General features: G+C 39.5%; 1 pseudogene; it reads right to left on the bottom strand.

Annotated features, from left to right (window-relative positions):
- Positions 1 to 556: 556 nt before the first annotated feature.
- LOC129364665 (myelin-associated glycoprotein-like) lies at positions 557 to 19,874 on the bottom strand (annotated as a pseudogene).
- Positions 19,875 to 22,399: the final 2,525 nt, after the last annotated feature.

Below are 22,399 nucleotides of genomic sequence, written 5' to 3'. Positions count from 1 at the left end.
AGGCCTCTCAGGCCGTCGTTGAACGTGCCCCATGCAAGGAGCTCAAGACAAAAAACTGCTCTGTGCTCTGGCCCAAAAATGAAACAAGTACCTTTTTAAAAAAGTGCTGAAAAAGTAAACGCCCAGACTAAGGAGACCAAGTTGCTGTGTGGAGGTGCAATGTGTTCAACAAATTTAAAAAAAAAGGGAACATAGATTAACATACTGCTATTGCAGCAGTTTGTCTGGCATTGGTATTGAAAGAAGAAGTGGTGCATCATGTCACCATCTAACTAACTATCTGAAGTATGGTACAGTGAAATGATGAAGTCAAAATAACATTTCCCACTTTGTGTGTTTAACATCTTCTTTTAATAATAATTAAAAAGGCTAAGCTTTAAATACTTTGTTGAAGTAGAAAATATGATTACTTCCTGCCACAAGACCATGCAAGTTGTAAAAGTCACGGCCCAAAATAAAATAACCACAACAGAAAAACAGCAGAAAAATGTTATGATATAGCACATAATAAATATGCATAGTTGCTTAAAGATGCAAAGTGGCTTTAAGAGAGGTCTTTAGCTAACTTTATTTGAAATGAAAAGTTACTTTTTCTTCACTTGAGCATAGATATCATCTGGACTGTCAGTGGTGAGTGTTGAGCGCGTTCATGACTTGGACACTTTGACGTGTGCATAAACTGTCTCTTCTTGTTTGCTGCACTCCACTGAGGAAAAGGAAGCTTCAGGTTTCCCCTTGAAGAAAGTCACTTCTCCATAGAGCAGTTCTTCACCTGCAGTAGTCGGTATTTGTGCCACAGCCTCCTCACCAGCTGGAGTCTGTGGGAAACAGTTCATGCTTAAACCGATTCTGGCACAGACTCCACTCGTGAAGATGCGCTGCAGTGCTAAACATTTACTCACCTGAGTCTGTTGAAGAGTTGGCTGTTTGGACTTCAAACATCTGGAAGACATTGCAGAGCTGTCAGATTAAGTCTTTATAGTCATTGCTGCCTTCAGTCATTGAAAGGTAGTTTCAATGACTAAATTGTGGTTCAAAACTATAGTGGGAATGACAAATGAATGTTTTTTTTTCCTCACTTCATATGTTTCTATTATTATCAATAATTTGTCATGATGCATTTCTTGATAAGATTAACTTCAAGATGTTTTTGAATGGAGAAACTAGTAACATACATTGCTCAGTTCTTTGGCTCACTTCTCATTTTTTTAAATCTGTTTTAGGATCAATTAAGAGTTTTTTTTGTATTTTGATTTTTTTGCTGTGTGTTTAGAATGATTGTCTTGCAGGTAATCCACATTTTTGTTTTATTCAGATGTTTTCAAGAATGCTCATAAGAAAAGCAAATGTACCCATTAATAATTAGGCTGTTTAGTACAAAGAGGTTTGTCTTCATTTAAATAAATTACAAACATCACACATAATGATACTTCTGCAAACCTCAAGATGCTTTTGGTGTGATGTACTGTAACGATAACAGTGATTACTAAATAATGACATTTTCTTCAGAAGGGTTATGGTCAGACAACACGATTTAAAACACTAAATATCATCCATTGCAAAGGCATGTGCAGTTACAGTGAGTGTGTAGTCTTGCTCAGTTTTTACCATTCTTCCTCCAAACATTGTGTGTGTGATGACCCCTAAAAGGTCAGCTGTGGCCTTTTTCTGACAGGACTATGTTGCTCCTGTTTTCCACTGGCTTCTCCAAATCCCAGGCAGCAAACAAGTTTCAACAGGCTTTTTTTGTCCAACTGTGGAATTTGTGCAGCAATTGTTCAAAGAGGCCTCTGCAGCTAATCCATAATCTGCTCTTTCCCCAGGAAAACTGTACCTACCACTGACATTGATTTACACATGGAAGCAAGTCGGCTACATACTGACAGAAGTGTTGCTGACTTTTTGGCTTTTGGCTCACGCTTATCTTTTTCTGTCCAAATGACACTCATTGTCATTCCTACAATCTAATTTTTGGAGGTATGTAATTGGATGTTTTGTATATGTGGAGAACTTGGATTGTTGTCCATATTCTAAACTAAGAACAGATTTGGTTTTACTTCATTGAGATAATTAATAATTCTCTAATTTCTGATACTTACCTATAATAAATAACCAGGTAGCTGAGCACCAACAGCCCAAATACTAGTGCTATTGGAATCCAGAAGAGATGTACGTTCAATTTACCTAAATAAAACAAAATAGGGACATTTACATAGGTGTTAGGCCAAATTGGCCCACAGTCCGTCTTCAACACAAGGGGAGCAAACAACTCGAAAAACCCAAACAGCGGAGCAGTCAGGTGCAAGGTATTTTAATCAAAAGAGTCACAAGTAGTGGCACAATAAAAACTGTTCTTTATAAAATCCAATGTTCCATAAAAAAAAGGTCACCCGTTGAAGGCCACAGGTTGGGCTCCGCTTATTTTCTTGTTCGTGGCGGTGATCTATGTGTAGCGCGCACTACAGCCGGCCGCACAGCGCTCCACCACCGCTCCACTCCTCGGCGTGCCACGCCCCCTTACGTTTCGGTCCAACTAGAAGGAAAGAACAGGAAAAGCGCCAGCATCCCCGCACCAGAACTCCGTCGGAAGACGTGCTTTTTGCCAGCTCTCTGCAGGATCAGCTCGACCAGAAAGAAACTTTACTTACAGGCGCGGGCAGAGGTTACCCTCTGCCCTGATTCTCTGTACTGGGCCGTCTGTCCAACTCTCGATCGCTTGTGCCGGATGAGCGGGCTCCGTCTGCTCCCCACAGCGTGTCAGTTCCCGTGGCTGCAGAACCAGTTCTCTGTCTTCTTCCCAGCCAAGCTCCTTTTATTTTGGCTCTAATCAGCCTCTGCTGACACCTGTCTGGGTGGCCAATTAGTGCGCCCCGCCTCCCGAGACAACCACCTTCAGTCCAGGGTGTTTGGATTGTCAAAAGGGGAAAAGGAAAAAGAAAAGCAACAACCCAAAACAATATACATGCAAAGCAAACAAAAAAAGCAATAATAAACCATAAAAGAAAACAATCATTTTCCCCTGTTCAACATCCCCCCACACTTTTACAATGACAGTCCCTGTCACTAATCTTCTGCTCTGTAGCGAGCAGGTGGTCGTCCTAGGTTTGCTCTGGCAGAGCGCCGAGGTCCTAAAACCTCTTCCTGAAAAGGAGCTGAGGGGGTAAACATGACACCATAAAACGGGGGACTAATACAAGTCTCTGCCACACTCTCCTTGCTAGCTACCAGCTGGGGTTCGTCCTTTAAAGGCGTGATACAAAGTTTCAGTGCATTGCGGTGCAGCATCTTTTCACGGCCTCCCTTCTCTGGCTGCACTTTATATACCACCCCTGTTTCACCTACTTGCTCAAGGATAACATGAGGCTCGTCATGCCATCCTGGATGCAATTTACCTTGTCCTTTCCTATTTCTGTCTCTCACCCACACTCTCTCACCCGGTGCCAAAGGCAGGGCCTGCGCTTTCCTGTCATATTGCTTCTTGCTATGAAAAGCAGCTTTTTCCATATGTTTTTTAGCAAGTTCATAAGCAAAGGACAGCTTTGCATGATGGTCTTTAACCCATCCTCCCATGTCATGTAGAGGCTGGAGTTGTCCCACTCCTAAACTCACATCCACCGGCTGCCTCAGGTGCCTGCCAAACATCAAAAATGAAGGGGCGTAACCTGTAGAGCCATGAACAGTATTGTTGTAAGCCTGCAACAGTTCAGGTAAATACTCTGGCCACCTGTGTTGTCTCTCTGCTCCGAGAGACCGCAACATATTCAGGAGAGTTTGATTCATTCTCTCCACACTTCCGTTCCCTGACGGATGATAAGGAGTGGTCCTGCTTTTAGTGATACCATAGCACTTGCAAAGCTCTTGCATTAAAGCAGACTCAAAATTTGGCCCTCTGTCTGTATGGAATCTAGCTGGACAACCAAATGTCTGTATCACATGTGACCACAGCACCTGAACTGTTGTCTGGGCAGTTTGATCTTTTGTTGGGACAGCCCACGAATAGCGTGTGAACCAATCTGTCATGACCAAAATATTCTGGTACCTATCTGTAGGCCTGCCTAGAGAAAGAAAATCTAGGCCTATAACCTCAAGGGGGTAAGACACTGGTATAGGATGCAGTGGGGCCTTAGGCTCCGCCCTGCTTTGCAAGCTACAGGCAGCACAGCCCAACTGAAACTGATGCACCTCCTTCTCCATATTGGGCCAATAGAAGAACTGACGAATTCTGGACAATGTCCTCTCCACTCCTGCATGGGCCGTTGCTTGATGATACTTCTCCCACACCTCTCTGCGTTTACTTGTGGGGCATACAACTTGAAAAAAAGTCTCATTAGTTTTACAGTCTGTTACTTTTCGACAAACAACACCATCCTGGAGTACGAGTTTCCCCCACTGTTTCAAAATCTTGCATGTGATGACTGACAAGTTCTTCCTGGTTTGTGCTTCGGGTGGAGTCCCCTGTCTCACATACCTTTGCACAACTTTCAGGTCCACATCCAACTCTTGAGCCATCTTCCAATCCTGTGTCTGTAGTCCACCCTCCTGAGGATTTGAAGAAGCTGCTACATTGGTGACATAGACAGCTTGGTCCTCTGATGGCAGGTCTGCAGGAAATCTGGACAAGGCGTCAGCATTCACATTTTCCTTCCCAGCCCGATATTTCACAATAAAATCGAAGGAGGCTAACTGCGCTACCCAGCGTTGTTCTGTTGCCCCCAGGTGGGCAGTTTGAAGATGTGCCACTGGATTGTTATCTGTAAAAACTGTAAATTTGGCTCCCGTCAGGTAGTCTTTAAACTTTTCAGTGATGGCCCACTTTAAGGCCAAAAGTTCCAGCTTGAATGAACTGTAATTTGCATCATTCCTTTCAGCAGGATGCAGACTTCGACTAGCATAGGCGATCACATGTTCTCTCCCACCTTGCACCTGGGCTAGGACAGCACCCAAGCCCTGTTTACTGGCATCAGTGTAAAGGACAAATGGTAGGGAGAAGTCAGCATAAGCAAGAACAGGGGCTTGTGTAAGTGCAGTCTTTAATCGTTCGAATGCTTCTTGACACTCATCTGTCCAAGTAATCTTTACCTCTGACCTCTTATTAGCAGGTATCCCAATCAACAGAGAGTTCAAAGGGCGGGCCATTTTGGCAAAACCAGGGACAAACCTCCTATAATACCCAGCCAGGCCCAGGAAAGCTCTTACCTGGCGAATGGTACTTGGCACAGGATAATTTTTAACAGCACTAATTTTTTCAGGGTCAGGTCTCACCCCATTCTTGTCCACAAGGTGGCCAAGAAACTTTACCTGAGACTGAAACAACTTGCATTTGTCCAATCTGAGTTTCAGACCATGCTGCCAAAGTCTCCGGAAAACAGTTTCAAGGTGTTGCAAGTGGAGGAAAAGTCTGGTGAGTATATAATGATGTCATCCAAATAGACCAAGGCAGAATCTGTAAGTTGGCCGCTTAAACATTGTTGCATTAAACGCTGAAATGTGGCAGGAGCATTACAGAGCCCAAATGGCATGCGTTCAAACTCAAAAAGGCCAAGTGGTGTGGTAAATGCAGTCTTCTCTTGGTCTTTAGGGTCCATCTCCACCTGCCAGTAGCCGCTAGCCAAGTCCAGCGTTGAAAACCATTCTGCCCTTGTTAAAGATGTCAAGGTCTCCTCGATCCTAGGAAGGGGAAAAGCATCCTTATGAGTGACAGCATTAAGCTTCCTGTAGTCTACACAAAACCGCAGGCTCCCATCTTTCTTCCTCACTAGAACGATAGGTGCAGCCCATGGACTCTTGCTCTCACAGATAATTCCTTTATTCAGCATATCTGCCAGAAGTGTCTTCATTTCTTTGTACATTAAAGGAGGCAAGGGTCGATACCTCTCTTTGATAGGTGCTGCATTACCTGTGTGTATGCTATGCTGGACCAAGTCTGTATGGCCAACATCTTCTTCATCCACAGAAAACACCTTTTTCCATCTCTGCAGGAAGGCCTGGAGCTCTCCCTTCTGTTGTGGGGGTAAATCTACAGAAGTTAGGAGTTTGTTCACCTCTTCACAGCTGTTGGGTTCTTGCATCCCTACAACTTCTGTTACACCAACTTCAACCACTCCATCAGATCCCATAGTTAAACTAAGGTCGCCGGTGCCCTGGATTTCAGTCTCCTCCACTTGATACAGTCGGCCTAACTTCTCGTAGCGTCCTATTTTTATTGGGTACGAGTGGGGGTTACAGACTCTGACAGGAAGCCGACCCTGATCAACCACTGACAAAGTTCTTGCCACCCCCCATTGTTCCAATCCAGGTATTGCCTCCACCAACACCAACCCCTTTCTGGACCTCATCTTCTGAGGAGCACGGCCCCAAATCATTATTTCACTATTAGGGGGTACCTGTATTCCTTGGCGGCATGCAGGTCGAACGTACCCTAGGGAACCCCCTTCCATCTTAGTAGCAGAAATCCTCTGGCAGATAGTAAATGCTTCTTCCCAGACCTGGTGGGACTTCCACTTCTGAGGGGAGAAAGCTGACGTTCCACCTTTAAAAACAGTGTCCCAACAAGCACCAATCACATTCATCCCCACAATAAGTGGGTGAGTGGAACAGTCATCTTTTACAATCACAACACCTTTTTCGGGTATTTTAAACCCTTCAACCTCAAAGTCCATGATAGCATACCCCGAGTATGGGATGGTGAGGCCATTTGCAGCTTTTAATGTGAACACCAAGGATCTGTCACTTTTCATTTGTGGAAATGACAATCCATTACTTGCTGTTGCACCAGTGTGACTTGAGAACCAGTATCTAGCAAAGCCGTCATTCTCACTCCACCCATAGATAACTCTATGGTAGGACATTTACCAATGAAGGGTGCTGTGGGCCCTTGGTCATTTGTTATACAACTAGTCCCCACTGCTTGGGCCTCAGCAGTAGGGTTACCTAGTTTAAAGCTGGCTGTTCCCCATCAGGTGCTCGGCACTCCCTGGCAAAATGCCCCGCCCGCTTACACTGCCTGCAGATAGGTTGTCCATCCCTGGTCCAGCCACGGGAATACCCAGGCCGTCTTTGTGGTGGTCTTGACACCCCTGAAGCAGCAACAGCTCCCTGACTTTGTTGTAAAAAAGGTCTGATCTCATTAATTACTTCTTTTGCCAAATCTTTCATTTGTTCTTTAACATCCTGCATTATTTCTTTTTTGAAATCTTCTTTCCAGTTGGAGTCAGACAATCGGTTCTGTGTTGACTCACCTACTGCAAAACACATACTCTGTAGTCTTTGTGAGCCATTATGTTCCTCTTCGAGCTGCAATGCCTCTCGGTGAACAGCGACAAAGTCCTCTCTAGGATTGTGTCGCACATAGGCTCGGAGTGTGTGAGACAGGGGACCTTCACGCAGGCCAAGTAGCATCTGGTCCAATAAATTTGCATCGGTAGGTGCATCATCAGGGCTGCGCTGCCGTAACCTGCGGCACAGTTCTCTCAACCTTAAAGTAAACGACTTTACAGATTCATCAGGTTTCTGAATGCAACCATAAAATTGTGACCTTAACACAGCAACTGGAGTATTATCACCATACAATGTGTCCAAATGATTTAAAATCTTGCGGACCTGGTCTCGCTCAGCCTCATCTAAAACATTAACCTGTTGCTTCGCTTCCCCAGCGAGAGCCCCTATTAAAATGTCCACTTTCCTTGCCTCTGTTAATTCTTGAGCATTTAAAAGTCCATGCACTTGTTCTTTCCAGTCCACATATTTAAGTTCACTTTCAATCCCTTTGTACTTGGGCACCCAAGGTGCACCAGGAAAGACTGGCATCATCATGTTGTGCCCTTATTTTTGGGTATGAGCGTTGCTCCCTACTTGTGTCCTGCTCACAGCGCCAAAATGATGTTAGGCCAAATTGGCCCACAGTCCGTCTTCAACACAAGGGGGAGCAAACAACTCGAAAAACCCAAACAGCGGAGCAGTCAGGTGCAAGGTATTTTAATCAAAAGAGTCACAAGTAGTGGCACAATAAAAACTGTTCTTTATAAAATCCAATGTTCCATAAAAAAAAGGTCACCCGTTGAAGGCCACAGGTTGGGCTCCGCTTATTTTCTTGTTCGTGGCGGTGATCTATGTGTAGCGCGCACTACAGCCGGCCGCACAGCGCTCCACCACCGCTCCACTCCTCGGCGTGCCACGCCCCCTTACGTTTCGGTCCAACTAGAAGGAAAGAACAGGAAAGCGCCAGCATCCCCGCACCAGAACTCCGTCGGAAGACGTGCTTTTTGCCAGCTCTCTGCAGGATCAGCTCGACCAGAAAGAAACTTTACTTACAGGCGCGGGCAGAGGTTACCCTCTGCCCTGATTCTCTGTACTGGGCCGTCTGTCCAACTCTCGATCGCTTGTGCCGGATGAGCGGGCTCCGTCTGCTCCCCACAGCGTGTCAGTTCCCGTGGCTGCAGAACCAGTTCTCTGTCTTCTTCCCAGCCAAGCTCCTTTTATTTTGGCTCTAATCAGCCTCTGCTGACACCTGTCTGGGTGGCCAATTAGTGCGCCCCGCCTCCCGAGACAACCACCTTCAGTCCAGGGTGTTTGGATTGTCAAAAGGGGAAAAGGAAAAAGAAAAGCAACAACCCAAAACAATATACATGCAAAGCAAACAAAAAAAGCAATAATAAACCATAAAAGAAAACAATCATTTTCCCCTGTTCAACATAGGCATCAGGTGTTGCGAGTGTTCCTCATATTCAGCGGTTTTAAAAGTAACTACCTTCAATCCTAACAAAGCTTGCTGATGATTTCTGATTCCCCAGATCATTTGTAGCCACACAATAAAATTCTCCTCCCTCAGTGGCATTGAAGTTGTAAATCGGCCCTTCAGACACATTCATGGCTCCATCTTTGCTGATCCTGAACCAGGTGAATGTGGGTGGAGGTTTGGCTCTGCTGGAGCAGCTCAGCTCCACCCAGCTACCTGCTGACACCAAACCTGATGGACTGATGGATGCTGAGGTGTTTTTAGGAGCATCTGAGGAAAATGAGACACATGAACTTTATTGATCAGAACCAGCTGAACCATGACCTGCTGACAGGATCACTTACATGAAACACTGAGAGTCCTTACTGACTCTGCTGTCTTGTTTCCTCCAATCACAGGATATCTGGCAGAACAGCTGATGTTGTATCCATCATGTGTGTCTGACAGAGTGATGTTCTCCTGGATTTTAGTTGTAAAGGTTCCATCTGTGTTTTTCTCTGTGTGTCTGAGAGAGTCTTGTTGGAGATTCCAGGTGAGTTCAGGAGGTGAGTTTGGACAGGGAGGGAAAGCTGAGCAGGTTACAGTGACAGACTGATGCTCCTTCAGATTTGTTAGATCACGTGAAAAAGTAAGGTTTGGTTCCCAGGCAGAATCTGAAATTCCACATCAGAGACATAAATACATTTTAGGTTTACAATGCAATAAATATTGTATTCATTTAAGCAGAAGTGAACATTCTCTCGTACTAAACACCAAAATTATGTTTTTTTTCTTTTACATTCATTTATATTTGAATGTAAAATGTAATTCAAAATGTGATTGAACAGCTGACTTTGGGAGTTGATTAAGATTTCACAAAGGTATCACTATAACTCAAGATTGACCACAAGTTACTTATGTAAAAGCATTTTTTAAATTCATGTTTACCGAAAAGAACAAAAGGTAAAAATCCTTTTCATCTTGATTTTCTACTATTAATAATACTGAGTATATAAACATTGCAGCAAAAAAACAAGTGGATCTCTGACACAAATTAAATAATGAGTGATGAGATTTACTTTGTCTTCGGTTTTGTTTTGTGTTTGTCTTTATCTTTAGATGATTTCATTTAACACAAAAAAAACAGCATCAGCTGAAGATTACGGTGTGCATTTATTCACAAAGAGTCTCTTTGCTTATTTGTTTTATGTCTGCAAAATATGGAGCTGTGTGTTAAAAAATTTAATATTTCTAGAAACAAAAATATTGACAATGAAGAAGTGAAAAGTGTTTTCTTCTAACATTCTTCGAACAGCATTTTATTTCTGTGCACAAATGAGTCAAAGCTCAGCAAATGTACCTTTTTTTTTTCTCAGAAATAAACAATGAAATAAATGGTTCTCAGTGTTCGAGCATTTACGGAGCCCCCGAGGGGACGTGGCGAATTTATTTTCCTTTTGCGTCTCCTCGCTCGCAAAAGAAAAAAAAATTCTGCCATGACCCCTAGGGGGCTCTGTAAGCATTAAAGAAAAAGGAAAATCCTTAAACTTTATTTTTTAATAGCTGGGCATTCTACTGCAGACAGCAGATGATCAGAAAATATACATGTGAAAAGCCAAATGCTTAGAATGTGATTTCTGTTATTCTAAATTAATGGTGTGATGAAGATAAAGTTCTTACCTTTAACTTTTATTTGAATGGACTCACATGTAGCTGTTGCTTTAAATGCCTCGTTGATGATTCTGAAATAGTATATATCTTGATAGGGGGTGTTTTTTTCTAAAAATAGAGTTGTGCAGTCATTTTGCTTGAGATTTCCTGTTATCTGCATTGGATAGGTATTGTCTGATTTGCTGCTGTCACAAACTACATTCTTTTCCTTTTTATAATCAGTTCTATACCAAAGTCCAACAATTTTTCTCTGATTGTCAAATTCTGCCTGGCCTTTAATTGCTTTAAATGTACAGGGGATATGCAAACAAGATCCGCTTAATGTTTCCATCTCCTTTAAGGCAGTAAGACGAAGATGTGATGCACAGGAAGCCACAATATCTGTAAAAGCAGACCAACAATAAAAATAATGTGGATGAAAATCTGAGAAAAAAAAAACTTTCTACAAACTTCAGTTTCGCTGCTGGAAGTTACATGTGGAGCGAGCCTTTAAACATTATCAGGATCAAATATTTTCAGACTATTAAACAATTCATGTGATGTCTCCACATACGAGGAAGAAAGCAAAAATCTCACCTGGAAGAAGGAAAACACACAGTAACATGTTGGCTGTCAGAGCCGCCATCGGAGTCTGACGGTATATACTGAGCACAGGACCCTGTCAAGAATAATGTGTTACTTTTAGAAGTCAAGAAGCTAAGCCGAAGATTCCAATAAACTTATTCAAGGTACATGTAAATGTAATATAGTTTCCAAATGAATCCAAATTTCAATCAACGTCTGAGTTTAAACCTACAAACGTGACGCTGTCAGTTCTTCAGCAGAAGGTCTAAAAGCTTTTAAAAAGGAAGCATTTTTTTAAAGTTTCTCACACACGGGTCCTTCCTCCTTTTTTAAAAAGAGGATGCTCAATGTTGAAGGCCTCCTCTGTTTACAATTCTGAAGAACACATTCAACCCAAACACACATCTAACGACATATTTCATGTTGACACAGTCATCGTGTTGGGGACGCTTATTGATTCACAGAAGTGCATCTCACATAAAATCTGCAAAGTTAATAATGCAGTAAAGTTCATCAGGTTTTACATATATTCCGCCCACTACTGGGTGTCACAATGTGGAGAGAATCATGTTAATTCACTTCCCTAGTTACAACATTAATTTATTTTAATTCATTTCCATTTGTTTATTTAATGACCGTTTGGGACAAATGTCGTCTGGGGGCACATTAGAAAATGCATGTCTTCAGTCACCTTCCGTCATCATATTATTTGTATATCAGTGAAAGAACAGGAACATGTTCTTCCTCTCCCTCACATCTGCTTGTCATGTGTCAGTGTGACTTATAGTAATCAACTGGATTATTTTAGTAACTTCAGCTTTTTCTAATTTTTCCATGTGTTTTGACCATTTGGTGCCAGCTTTGCAGAACTGAAGAGGACGTGGGGTCTATTTATGTCTCGTGAAAACTGATCGTAAGGGAGCCAGATGAAAGGATTTGAAACATTTTTCATGTCAGCGAATCATAACGAACTCTAAAGCTAGAGACGGAAATCCTACAGATGTGAAGCAAACAGATTAATTAGGCTGAATTTCCCAAACATGAGTGGATTAATTAGGGAAGTGAATGCAGTAACAGTGTTGAGTCACAATAAAAGTATCCTGAAACAAGATAAAGAGAACCTTGAAGAGCTTGTTCCAGAAATTAGGAAAAAAATAATTAATGCAGGATATGGCCTTTTGTATTAGAGGGCAGATGGTAAGAAAGCTCTTGAAATCTATCCTTATATCAGTCACTAGAAAACAGATGCACTAGAAATCTATAGTCTCACCGTGCAGGTTCAAATCCTGCCAACAATGATCAGTGGTCATATGAGAAGATTTCATTAAATATGTAAGAGATCGTTTTTAGAGAGAGAGTGAATTGTAAAATGGTTCCTGAAATTTCAGCTGGTGTCTCAACCCTGCAAATACCTGGTTTATTGTGATCTAGAGGTTGAGGCAATGGATTTGAAATATGTTGGGGTCTCCCTGCGAAGGTTCGAATCCTACCAAAAGCGATCAAAGCTGGTACATTAAAAGCTTTTCCCTCATGAAAGTTATACACCTTTTCTGGTTGTCGCTGCACATCCGTGTTGCAGTTTTGTGGTTCAGGAAGCAAAGCAGAACTTTTTATAGACAGACACACAGAAACTGAGCTGTGTGTCTGAACATATGCCTTAATGGCATTTGCTCTTAGGACTGCAGTTCTGTTTTAACATAACAGCCTTCAAAATGAGACATGAGTCATCATGCAATAGTGACATGAGTCTGTTGACATAAAAAGACTCTGGTTTCATGTTATTCTGTCATAAAGCAGCATTAAATTAAAACTGAACCTTGAAACTGAATTCCCCAGACACACTGTGTGAGCCTTTCGCCCTCTGGAGGTTGCCATGAGCAGAGACTCTGATCCGATGAGTAATCTGGGCATGTGCGGTCATGACAAACGTGAGTTCATTGCCCTGCGGTCTGCTGCTTACGTGCTGGGCTGATGACCTACCCATGCACTGTTCTCGTCTTTAACATGTCAACTTTGTAGGTGACATATGGATTGACAGATTATTTACGATGAGCTATTCCTTGAGACTTGTGGTATTTTTAAACCAAATTCCAAGGATCGAATTAGTGGGTTGATAGTCACGATGAGTCACATTGAAGCTACATGGGATTTGCAGACAGGATCCACTCAGCGCTTCCATCTGACGACGCATGTTAACGAAGAGGAAAGAACTGGGACAACCAGCCGAAGCACCTGTGAAGACAGACAAATGATGAAAAGGGTGTTGAGCAAATCAATTTCAAGCGAAAGTTCATGATTCATAAATTCCAGTTCAGCTGCATCATGTTACATGTGGAGCCTTCAAATGGGAAGGCAAAAGATTTCAGACAAGAAAAAAAGCGAACAAACATCTCACCAAGAAGAAAGAAGACGCTCAGTGACATGCTGACCTTCAGCATGTTCTCAGACATCATCAGAATCTGATAGACATCCTTTGTTTTTCGACTAAATTCATATAAGTCTGAATTTATATAAGTCAAAGCAGTCAAACAGACCCAAACAAGTCCAAAGCAGGACATGAAATCCACCTTAAAAAGAGGGACGCCTCTCACCCTGAGCAACAGCTGGAGCAGTGCTGATCCAATATTCTAGTTAACAATCCGACGAATAAAGCAGAAACTCTTTTGCCAGATCTGTAACGTCAGCAAGCAAACTTACAATGAAAGGGGGGAAGGACGATATATTCAGTAGGAACTAGAGCTGATTCGATTTATTGAGATGGAACAAAACAAAAGAAGCAGGTACAGGAGAACTGCAATAGAGAGATACAAAACAACTCTAGTGAGAATCCAGGCTTTTGCAAAAATGAGAAAAAAATCTTTTGTTTCTCAAGACCAAGTGAAGCAAGAGCTCTGGGATGTTTTAGAGAACATTACATGTTTGAGAAAATTACAGTTTTACTTATTTGTTGTGACATGTTGTCACCCTGATAAAGTGAGCTTCTTGATCTGACAGCTATTTAAAAGATGACATCTGTAAACGAGCCACTGAATTCTAGAAGAACCAAAGCCTGACATGAAAACTGCAGCATCATTTAGTTTCCAAGCTTTGCCTCTGGGAAGTTCAATCGGAGGTCATTCGTGTAGCTACTTTCTGTGACAATATCAACTCGTGCTCGACATTTGGGCTTTTGGCATGTGTCAATTCTTCAATATTATTTCTAACTGCAAAAAGTACAATTTGCAATTTGTTCTCTTTTTGCTTATCTCATAAAATCTATGTCGTCATGTACATGTATGTCCCCAAATAATCAGTTTAGTATGTTTTGATTCTAGATCATCAGGAAACCTTTGAAGAATAACATACGTGTACAACATAAGCTGATTTTAAGTATCTGCTTAATCACCTCCCTAAAGTTGCAAATAATTTACATTTTTGTTGTTTTGTCCATAGACACACTTTCTATTTACAGATACTTACCTGTGGATTAGGAGCTTAGTATTCAAACCGAGCTGTGGCTCCTTGAGTCTAAGTAAATAACTTTTATTTTCAGGAACAGAAATGATGCAGGCCATGCGATGATGACACCATTTTAGAATAAGATCCATATTATTTAAATGTATTTGTACCCCTTCCTTCACCCTGTGTCTTCATTTTTTTTACTGTTGCAGGTCTGACATCAAAAACTACTAAATGAGACATGCATAAAAACGCAAGAATTTAAATGAAGATATACTTTTTGAAGTTTGAAGAAAATATGACAACTTTGACACTGGCTACTTTTAAGTTGGCCAATCAAATCTCTGCTCCTTTTTATTTCAACTGACAGTAAAAATTAACCCATAATTATCCCTTGCATATGGGTAATTTAGAAGCCTGTATGCTTTTCTGGACTACTCTTGTCTTTATTATCTAATCGCCCATCTTCCAACATGAACACACATAGCTCCCGTCTTGGCTTCCCTCAATTCAGCAGGCAGTCCACTTACAATCTATTTCCTCCTTTTCATCATGTTTAAATGATCTATTTAGCATTTTTGCTCCACTCAGTGCTCCCATCCACAAACCAGCTTTTTCAGCTTTCATAAAGTGTTTATATTCTTATTATTTATCCAATGAAATGAAAAACACAATTTTTGATTTGCAGTTATTCCACCTGCCTCTGAAGAATGATTACATGGCACTTTTGGTGTTTTTATAGAGGTTATCCAGACTTTATGAAATTACAACACCAGGAGAAGCCAAAGGTGAAGAGTTTGATTTAGCAGCATTTATTTTTATTTATAAAGCACAATTTTGCAACAGATATCATCTAAAAATAAAGCAACAAAACAAACAATATGATGAACAGATCAAATATATAATCATATAAATCCAATACATTTCAACCTTATAAGCAGATCAAAACTATTAACAAAAGATTTGATTTAATTTTGGCTATAAAAGCAACATATCCTTGACTTCAACGCTGAGTTTAGTGATCCAAGGATCCAGGGTTCTTTGCTTTTATCTGGAAAAAAATAATTTAGGGGAAGCTGAGTTCACTAAACATTTTCAAAGTTAGCAATAACAAATTTGCCGTTTATGAATGAGAGTCAGTGAGGGATTTTGTGTTCAAAAGTCTTTCCCAAATAGAAATAGCCTTGATTTATTTTTATATTTTTACCAAAAAAGGTCTGTTTCTCATCTGAGAAAAAGTTGATTTGTTGGAGATAACCGAGTACAGAGCATAAAAACTTGAGGTCCCGCAGGTTGAAAGGAACAAATCCTCTTTTTGACTAAAGTGAATTGATTCTTGACACAAAATAACAACAACAAAAAACATTTCTTATCTCATGACAAACATTATTTTTTCTTCTCTTCAGTGTATTTCTGTCAGCAGCCTGTGTTGACATGTTCTCTGGTTTTGACACTTTGATCAGTGTCAAAACCAGTGACTTACAAGTAAGAGCTCTTAATTATACATTCTATGTTGCACTTGAAAGTGCTTCAAGTGCAACATACAGATAATTGAATGTAACTTTAATGTTTTATGGAGGTTCAGGAAGAGTCTTTACTTTAATGTCACTGAGAATCTGTTGAGAGAGCTCGTCAATAAAAATATTTGGAATAAATTGCAGATGTCCCAATGGAATGTAAGAAAAGCTGATCAAAAATTATAAAAGTAATTGTAATATAATGTGAAGCCAACAAAGCTTTTTTTCCCCCTTCAACTAACCCAATGCTAAAGGCCTGCAATATATGAATTTTGGAAATGTCAACAAAAACAGAGAAGTCTTGCTTTTATCATCTTTTGAGAGACATGCATCTCATTTCCCATCAGTAAAAAATTATTTTCAAAATTAGCCAAAGTAGTGTCAATAAGAGCTATGATATTTTCAAAAAAATAAAAAAAAACTTTACCGAATAGCCCTGATTTTAAAAAATAAATAAATAAATCTGTTTGAAATTCTGAGCTGAAAAAAGTTGAATGTTGAGATTGTTGGAGAAAATGGAGAACGGGACAGAAAAACCTGAGGACCCGCAGCTTGAAAGAGACGAATCCTCTTTCTGTCTAAAGTGAATTGATTCATGACACAAAACAAAAGAAGAAAAATTCTCATCTCATGACACACATTAATTTTTCTTCTCTGCAGTGTATTCCTCTGGACTGTCAGCAGCCTGTGTTGAGACGTTTTCTGGTTTTGACCCTCTGATCTGTGCGTACTCCATCTCCTGATGTTCATTGTCATACACTGGAATTACTGCTGCTGTTGCTGTCTTGTTGATGATTCTGACTTCCCCATAACGCAGCTCTTCCTCTTTCTCAAATGCTGAATTCTGAACACCAATGTCAACACCCACTCCACTCTGCGGGGAAAAAAAAGAGCATGTAACAAAACTGCAAACAAAATCTTACTTTAGTGCTGTCCACAAAGGATGAACATTCCCCCACCTGAGTCTTTTGTGGCGCTGAATATTTGGACACAAAATACCTGAAAGACATTTGAGAGCTGTCAGAATAATGATGCCGTGTTTCAGCTGATAGTACAACCAGAGCGAGATTCAAGTTTGATATGTAAAACACATTTGTAAAAGATAATCAACATAATTCAATTCCATTTATATCTGGTTAAGTGGAAATATTGTTGACTTTCAAGCTTTTGTTTTAGAGAAAACCTGATTACAACATAAACGACGAAAATGAAAAAGAACCAATAGTAGGCACAACGATGAAATAGCTGGCTCCAACTCAGTCCTTCTATCTCTGCTTTTTGGTTCTGCTCTGCTTTCACAAAGCCTCCGCTACGCTGCAAAGTTAGTCTGTATTTCAGGTATAATGTGATTTTTTGAGATGCTACTAATTGCTCCCACTTGTGAAAACAATATCTTATTGCCATAGGCATGCATCATAGCAACAGGGTAAAATTTAAAATGGAAGGGTAAAAATCTGAAACCAGAGGAGATTTTTAGCCAAACTTGCAATTCCTCAATGAAATCAAATGACGTACAGAAATCTACAAAAAAAAAAACAATAGTGATTAAACTGTGTAAACCATCTGCATAAATCTCTATAATGTTATCTGTAACATTTAAGTCTGCAATTTTGAAATCACTAATGAATGTATTAATTTACTGACTAAAGGGTTTCCAAATGTAACATTTCTCGCTGTTTGAAAATAAAGAAAGTAAATTGAAAAAAACAAGTTCTCCTTCAAACCTTCTTCTATAACTCACGATTGATGTAATACTTTTTGAGCCAATCTCTATCTAACAATAGAGTGCTGATAAAGGTCCAACGTTAGGACCTTTATCTCATCTCAAAACATTTATAGGTGAAACTCACCAAATAGACACAACGAGAAAAACAAGAAAGCAGATGACCACAATAATCCCCACAGTGACGGGGACCAAAAGTTTTTCATCTTGCAGAGAGAAAACAGAGACAAATCTATTACAAATAATTACAGGCAGCTATTTCTCAAAGTAGACTTTTAAGTTTAATAATTACCTTTCGTAATAGTTAATGAAACTGATGTTGTTTCATTACCCAGATCATTTGTGGCCACACAGTAAAACTCTCCTCCCTCAGTAACACTGAAGTTGTAAATCGGCCCCACAGACACATTAATGTCTCCATCTTCACTGATCCTGAACCAGGTGAATCTGGGTGGAGGTTTGGCTCTGCTGGAGCAGTTCAGCTTCACCCAGCTACCTGCTGACACCAAACCTGATGGACTGATGGATGCTGAGGTGCTTCTAGGAGCATCTGAGGAAAATGAGACACATGAACTTTATTGATCAGAACCATCTGAACTATGACCTGCTGACAGGATCACTTACATGGAACACTGAGAGTCACTTCTGTCTCTGCTGTCTTGATTCCTCCAATCACAGGATATCTGGCAGAACAGCTGATGTTGTATCCATCATGTGTGTCTGACAGAGTGATGATCTCCTGGATTTTAGTTGTAAAGGTTCCATCTCTGTTTTTCTCTGTGTGTCTGAGAGAGTCTTGTTGGAGATTCCAGGTGAGTTCAGGAGGTGAGTTTGGACAGGGAGTGAAAGCTGAGCAGTTTACAGTGACAGACTGATGCTCCTTCAGATTTGTTAGATCACGTGAAAAAGTCAGGTTTGGTTCCCAGGCAGAATCTGAAATTCGAAATTCCACATCAGAAGTTTTAGGATTACAATTAAATGAATATTTACATTTGAGGAGAAGTGAACATACTCTCATACTAAACACAAAAACATTTTGTATCAGTTCAGCGATCATGAGATTGTGGGAGAAAGCCCAAAAATATTACACATTTTGAGAGACAGTTGTCCCAAATACATATAAATATTGTATTTTGTAGGAAAAAATTTAAGTAAACTTTCAAACAACACTAAAAAGACCACATGTTCACAATCTGAAAGACTTGGAAAAATTCAAGAAAAATCAAATGCTCTTGTTGAACTAAAAATAAATTCTTTATATTTATCATAACAGCAGTTCTATGTCACTCTGCATTAGTAAGACAAAAATGTTCTTACCTTTAACTGTTATGTGAAGAGGATTAGCACAAGCTGTTGCCTTATAGGCACCGTTCTCAACTCTGAAGAAGTATTTGTCTGTATGATTTGTTGTTAGATTAGGAAACAGAGTGGTGCAGTTTTTCTCTTTCAGGTTTCCAGTAATATTCAGTGAATATTTGTTAACTGACCCACTGCTGTTGAAAATAACATTGTTTGGATATGTCCTATCTTTCATCCAAACTCCATAGATAGTTTTACTGCTGTCATATTTAGGATCTTTTGAGTCATAGGTACATGGGTTTTCAAACAAGATCCAGTCAGAGCTTCCATGTTATTCGGTGTAGTGATGTTGAGGGAAGATGTATTGTTTCCACAGTAATTAGCCAAAGCACCTGTAAAGCAACTGATAATGAGCACAATGTAGAGCAAAATCTGCCAACGGGAATATTTCATGAGACTTTAAACAAGATCAAGATGAAATGTTTTAGACAAATGTTTCACATGACGTCTCACATTCTCCAAATGAAAGGAAATGAACAAACATCTCACCTGGAAGACAGAAGAGACTCAGTAACATGTTGACTGTCAGCATGTTCTCACACAGAGCCGCCATCACACTGATCGTCGTCCTTCGTCTGTCAAAGTGAAGAAGAGCTCAGAAAAATCAAATGATTACAAATCAAAAAATAAAAGTTTCTTTAGGATAAATTATTTTTCAGAAAATTAAAACTAACATATTCTAAATAAAAGACGATAGAGACTGTGCTGTTTTAGAAAGGATGGAAATCAATGGTTCTTTCTTAGCAGTGGTTGAACTAAATGAAAAACATGCAAGCAAAATCAAGTATAAATGATTACTCTAATTTCAATGTTTTTTTTATGTCAAAAATTTATTACTTCAAAAGCAACAAAAAGAATATGTAATTCATAAAACGTTTCTTACCCAATGAAACAACACCAGTAACAAAACTGCTTCTAGTTAAGGAGACTAAATCTCAGCAGGTGAGCAAAAGATCCAAAAGATCAACTTCTCTTTTTAAAAGCCGATGTTGTATGAAATCATGAATCTGTATTTTTTTCTTCCTTATCTGTAAAAGAGGAAGTTTGGTGTACAAAAAGCTATTCAGAGTGTGTTTGACTGATTACTTCCTTGTAACATGTCACTTGAATCCATTGTGTTGAATAACGGTTTGATTGTGAAGATAAGGAACACATATGGCATTTCACAATGTTAGGAACATTTGTTGTATTATTGTAAGGTTAGTTAAATTTAGGGTTCATCTCACCAAAAGCAAAATTAATATTTTCTGTCAAACATCCAAATTTAGGTATTTTCACTGTGTAGTGTTGAAATAAAATACTTAATTAATAATTAAACTTTTATCATGTTATGAAATGAATCATATGAAGACTGCTAAACTACTATACATACACAGAGAGCTTACTGATTTGTTTATAGATGATTAGTTTTCATGTGTTTGTGGCATATACCAGCTTCATCAACAGCTGCAGTAAAACAACAGTGATTATTTTTGAGAGACCAGGACAAAATATAACAAATCCAACCACTTGTCATTTGTTTGAAATGAGGAGCTTTTCTCAATCTCATCTTTCTAGGTTTCCAACTTGGTGGTCATGTGTGTCGTTTTGTTGGCGATGGCGGTCTTGATCATCAGAGTCCAAATGTGAAGAGTTTTTACTGAAGCCTGAATGTCGGTCTGGGGTTTTACTGGTATGATTGGATATTATTTACTCCAAAAAGGTCTTTCAGCAATTCTTGATACACAAAAAAAATATTTTCTTCTATTTCCATTTCCAGTATAGGAGCTAGCTGTCTGCGGAACTTTACCAACTTTAGTTTCTGGCTAATACAAAATGTTAGGCAGTGTCAAGAACAAAGCTCATGTGTCAAGACTAAAATTTCTATTACTTCCCTTTGCACTGAAATTCAAGCTCCTTCAGACTGTACATGGTTCTGCTCTTATTGAAAGAAACAAGTTTGATTTCAACTCATTGAAATACAAAAAGCCTGTATAAAAATAATCCCGTCAAAGCACATCAATACTTTGGAGAAGTGACAATGCTGTTTAAAATGTTAATAATACTGTTGACATTTCTCTTCAGAACACAAATGCTCTGCTTGGGAATCCAGTTTCAACATCGGTATTTTTTTAGTCTTTTGTTTCTTGATAACCCTATGTCAAAAATTAGCTCTCATTAATGTCTTTGTATAAAAATTTGGTAACACTTTATTCGACAGGGTAAAACTGACATGACGCTGTCATAAACAGTGTCGTGAAGGCGTTTTTATGAATGTTTACGGCTGATGTCATGAAGTGTCATTTGGTAAATAATGAAAGGTTTAGTGCAGAATTGAATTGAAACTTGTATTAAAAGTCCATTAAATTTGTCAACTTTGCATCCCGCTTGCTCTCTTGGACTTTTACTTGTTATCTGCCATCTTCCCTCTATCTGTCAGTCTCAGAGTATTCAGGCCTTGTTATCCTCATTGTTCTCCACTGGTTCTCTCTGTTGGCGCTGCTGTTTTCTCACCCTGCCAAAGTTTACTTATTTATCACTATTTATGCACTAAATAATAAATCTTGTATTAAAAAAAACTATTTCTCAAATAGAAACAAATGCAGTTTTTATAGCAAAGACAAAGACTGGGGGGGGAAACGTGTTGTCTCAAAAGTGCATCGACTCTTTTCTTACCCAAATAATGTGCAGATCAAACGGCAAGAAGAATCTAAATCTGGCTGTGTGAGAATTTCACCTAAGGAGCAAAACAGAGCAAGAGCAACTTCAGTGTTTGAAAGTCAATTTTGGGTCAAAGCTGAGAAGTGTTATTTATCCTTCCTCTCTTGTGAAAGAGGCTTTTAGCCTTTCAAACACATCGCATCCCATGGTGTATAACACAATATTTATTTCAATAGGGATCAGTTTTATGTATGATTTCAATGTAAAAAGTCATCTCAAGAAACTATAGGACAATTACACAAAATTCCCAATCAGAAATAATAATATCATTATAACACACTTCAACTACATAGAAAGATTAAAAGTATATATATACATTATTATGATGTTATTCTCTTTAATTATGTGAGACTAAAATTTAACTTTTTTCTGATGCTTTACAAACAACATTTGTGGTAAAAAATAAAAATAAACATTTCAAAGTTTGTAATGTCCATTAAAACACTTTGCTCACTGTGAGACATGGTCACAGTAAATTATGTTTTCAAATTTCTGTCCTACTTTGATCAATATTTCTGTTGTTGTTGCTTTAATGCTTGTTTTTCCCATTCAGCTAAAAAACAATTCTGAGCTGAAAAAAGTAGAAAGTTGAAATCTGGACAAGAGACCATGAATAATGAAAACCGGACGCTTGAAAGACACAGATTCTTTTTTTGTGTAATGCAAAGTAATTTATTGCACAAAAACATTATATTTAACACATCTTATCTCACA

Source organism: Poeciliopsis prolifica, unplaced genomic scaffold (genome assembly GCF_027474105.1).
Source record: "Poeciliopsis prolifica strain line A6 unplaced genomic scaffold, Auburn_PproV2 SCAFFOLD012, whole genome shotgun sequence".
Lineage (NCBI taxonomy): Eukaryota > Metazoa > Chordata > Actinopteri > Cyprinodontiformes > Poeciliidae > Poeciliopsis > Poeciliopsis prolifica.
The sequence above is the reverse complement of the archived record's forward strand: the minus strand, read 5'-3'. Positions and strand labels throughout refer to the sequence as shown.